Here is a 4,714-nt window from a genome sequence, read left to right as displayed (position 1 = left end):
TGTTCGTGAATTTCTCTCACGGTAATCCCATGCTGTTAGAATATTTACTAGCCATTAACTACTATCATTGAATAAAAACACTTATTCAATGCTACTATTTAATTACCGATCTATCAAATTCGTTAATGTGTTGTTTAACACAAAAACAGTAGATTCTATACTATTAATTATTGATTAGATGGGATATAGATAGTTGGTCGTTTTAGTGGAAGATCCAGATGGGTTTGCTATTAGTAATTGGATAGAGAAAACTCTTTCCATTCTGAGATTAATAAATAAATAACGGGCGATCAAGAAAGGATTAACGTCGAGTCGCCCTTGGAAGTTAAATATGATTTCTCATGTAAACAGAAGTTCCAAAGGTGACTTGACAGCATTATTAGCAAAGTATTTAGTAACTTAAATACTCGAGCATCTTTTAAGGATTACGCAATTTCCATATTGGCGTCTTAGAAAAAAATTTTTCCACTTTTCCTTGTAAGAAATTAGAACTATCCTTTAAATTATAAATAGTATGTCAAACTGAATACATTTATTATAATTAAACAATGAATTCTTATTCACTCTATAAAAATTAAAAAAATAATTCTTAATTAACCCAAAAAAATATCCCTGCTGGCCAGATAATTAAATTTATATTAGTAAACCATGTAACGGACAATTCAAACGAGAGAATTCAAATTATTAAATAACGGTCATACGAAAATATACGCGACTCTGATTTTTCGCCATTCATTCATCGTCCGTATGAAAAAAATCAGTTAATTTCCGCAAACCCAAGATTTTAGGACTAATAAAAATTGACACTCATTTAGAAACCGCCAGAGAGAGGGTAAAATCTGCCCTTGTGGGGTGCGCAACTTTTATAGCACCAAAAATTTGTGTTTACTTAGCGGCGAGCAAGGGTAACGAAAATTCCACCCTTCAGGTATAAGGTAGTTCATTTAGTACGCGCCCATACAAGATCCTAGTTACCTTCGAACCTTCGACACAAATCATTTCGCGGCCGTACTTCATGTTTTGTAACGGGAGCACCTTCATACACTCTGTTTTTCGAATATTTAAAAGGAATTTATTTAGAGCAGCTCATTTTTAGGTGTTAAGTAATAGGAAGTATACAGGGTGGTCGCCTTAAGGAGCTGGTTATTCCACAATTTTGTTTTTCATAGTTTCAATATTTTCCGAAAGAAGTTGGCGATTTATATTACGAATGATTGATTTCCGGGTGAGAGGTGAGGTGACCAGCGCCAGTCCGACGGGCGGTAATACAACTTAATGTCCTTTACGTTACCCAAACTGCTAAATCAGGATTACTCATGATGATATACATGCTTTAATTGACGCCCCTTATGGGCACGCCAATTGGCTGATGATAAAAAACTATCGTTTTAATCTATTAGCGTAATTTTTTGGGTGGTCTTAGTAAAATTGCAAGAGTAGGGACGCGTTCCGTAGGGATAGCGGTAGGAAATTCGGTTTGGGAAGCACCCGAAAGTCGTACGGGGTCTGAAATAAATTAAGAGCATTATTTTCGCGGTCGAAAATCAGTAAAGATGCGAAAACGAGTTAATTACAATCAAAATAAGTGTCATAAAACGGGTTCAGAAAAATTATACTTATAATAAACTGCGATAAAACTTGCACGCAAAATTATTTGCGGACAGGGAATAAATTAGCCAAACTTTTTCGTGAATCCGTTCAGAGAAATTATTGTGTAATTATACAAGTGGTGGTAATCGTATCGTATCGTTTAGCTATATGGCACCATTGCTATTAAATTCAATTCCTACTGAGTTTTTTAATAACAATTTTAATCATTTTTGCAGAGAAGTAGGCGTATTTGTAAGTCAAACTAACTTGTAAAAGACGATTACAGTGTTTTTTTTTACCCGATGTTAAAGGACGGATTGAAAAACGGCTTAGCCGAATTCATACCCTTTTGAGCGTTCTTACCTTATTTATTTAGTGTTTTTGCTTTCTTTATTTCATTTTGTTAAATGTAAGGCTCAATAAACTTTATTATTATTATGGTCAGTGTTTCTTGTGAGAACTCAGGTCTAGCCTGGTTAACTAATCGCACGGATTAAAATCAAGTAACAAAAAAAAAACCACGTGTCCCAGGTTGAACGCATCATCCAACAGCATTAATGTATTTTGTCGCGAAGGATCCACGAGACCTTTGATAAGTATTTGAAGTTAGCGCTCAACATACATACGTTTCACTATGGTGCGTTCTACCTGGTACACACTGTATATTGTCTAGCTTTAAGGCACCATCCCTTGGAGAACTGCCGTAGTACTGTAGGAAAATCATTGATTTCAGAAATAAGTAAGGTACAGTAACTTTTTTGATTTGTATAAAAAATACTGATCGTTTCCTTTTAAGATGTTGCATTAAATTTTTAGGGATCGATTTTTGTTAATTGGCTGAAGGAAGCCTAATACCTACATTAGGATCCAATTAGAAGGGGTTTTGGTTTGTTCTTTCTTTTGAAATGAATTTGTCAGTTTTAAATGAGAGAATTTTCCTAAAAATGAGTTCAGTTTTGCTAGCCATAAAGATATTTTTATTTAATCAATATATTTAATTTTAAATTTGCATTATTGTCTGCAGTCGATCGACTCAAACTAAAATGTCTGATTTTTTATTTTCAGGAAGTAGAAAATGATAATATTTCCGTAAAGTAATTGCATTTGAATTCATTTTAGAGCTAGCCGTCGGTCAATTAATAATTAAGAAAAAAAATTCAGTTTTGCAGTTGAAAGTTTACCTTTTAGTATTGAATAATGGCGGTTTTCAACCCCGCATTGTAACAAACCGAATAGGTATGTTTTTAATTCTTTTTATATCGCATGTAATTAGGTATGTCTACCGCGGTTCGCGTAACCAACAGCTTTCTTCGTTAAAGCTCTTAGTTTCACACAAGAATGCACTCACTAAAGTATTGAAAAAGAAAGAATTCAATTCGTTTTGCGCTACTGTATCAAAGTGCGAGATAGAAGCCGTACAAGAATTTTAGTTTGAAACGCTGTATCGCACAAATGGAAACCCAAAAGCATTTCTAACATAATTTATCAATGTATAGATATCACGAAGTTGGCTGAAGTCTTGCCTTTACACTTCGAACGCCCTTTTAAAAATTTGTTGGATGAGATATTAAATTGTGTGCTGAAACAGATACCACTAAGGAGCGTTCTACTTAGCAAATGAACATTTAGTTTGGTGTTCATGAATTTTATTTATGTTGCTTCTTATAAATAATTTCTCCAATATCAAAGCGCAAATTCTTGTAAATCTATTTACGAAGACTGTCAGCGCGTGACAAGGGATTCGGCGACAGGACGGCGAAGTAACCAAAATGGACATTATCCTCCACAATTGTTTTCTTTTACTACTCCTCAGAACGACCCGATCACAGACATTTTTCACCTGCCAAGTAGGCTTTCTAGCAGATTTTAAATTGGTTAATAATGATTCAATTGTTAAATATAGTTAAATAATGAAAGCCAGCCATTTCCATAATTTCTTACTTATTAGGCGATTTGCCATGTGTATTATTCACTCCTCGTCCTTGTGGAGGCCTATAGATTTCAGTTTAATTCAACCTAAGTAAACGAAACAACCCTTAGAAACTAAATTTTTTCCTTCCATGAGTCCATGAAGAGAGACACACATGTTTTCTCTGGAGATCCATCAGCGAGTGACAACGCGACTTCAAGGGTGCTCGGGAGGAACTCAAGGGAGCTCTTTTTGAGTGGCATGAGGACATGATTTTACGTACTGTGACCAGGGAGGGAACTGAATGCTCATTTATTTCTCCAGCCAGTCCCCACATGGGTGAAAACTGGGAACGACTTCTTGGAAATGGGAACTGGGTCTGTTCTTCATAAATTGGCTCCAAGAAAGGAAGTACTGAAGACCCGAATGGCGGAAATAGGGCAATCTCTTGACAGCCATCCTCTTACGCGTGTTTCGGACGATCCTGCTGCATCACTCCAAATCACTTGTTAATTGGAATGGAAATTAACTATTTTGGGTGTTGAAATGCTATCAAAACCGAGAGATGTCATTAGTATAAAATTTTATATTAGTCCAGTATGCAGATAATTTTGACCTGCAAAAGGTGGTGTAAAAGATTTTATTGTTTTAAATCGGTCCAATAGAAAAATTTTTACAAGCGATCAAAAAACGCCCATTTTTTCCAAGGAATTAAAAAAATTAGTCCAATTTTAAATTGTTGGTACCTTTTGAACTCTCTGATTGATGTTCTACAATCTTTAGGGAGGGGGTAGTGGATTTTATCGTTCCTTTAGGAGGCACAACGCATTAAAAAAAAGGTACTCTCAGTTTTTTAGAAAAGGAACAGGAATCTGAACTTAAACTCGAAAAATGTGTGTTATATTACCAGGTATATTACCAATACATAACTGATCAATGGTATATTATATTCGACCACCAAAAAAAACTAACGTAGCACTAACGATTGCATGTCTGTGTGTGTTTTTTAAAAATGAGTCATAAATGGATTCAACCTCACACAATATTTTAGCATTTTTTTACTTTTTTCGAAAACCAAAAACGTTAGAATCGTAATATTTGAGCACAGAACAGCACTAACGATCGTATGTGCGTTTTTTTAAAAAACGAGTAAGGGGTGGGGCTAACTTTACAAAATATTTTATTTTTTTCGGTTTTCTTGGAACGGTAAAAGGT

The sequence above is a fragment of the Photinus pyralis genome, unplaced genomic scaffold (genome assembly GCF_008802855.1).
Source record: "Photinus pyralis isolate 1611_PpyrPB1 unplaced genomic scaffold, Ppyr1.3 Ppyr1.4_LG8, whole genome shotgun sequence".
Classification (NCBI taxonomy): Eukaryota; Metazoa; Arthropoda; class Insecta; order Coleoptera; family Lampyridae; genus Photinus; species Photinus pyralis.
The sequence above is the reverse complement of the archived record's forward strand: the minus strand, read 5'-3'. Positions refer to the sequence as shown.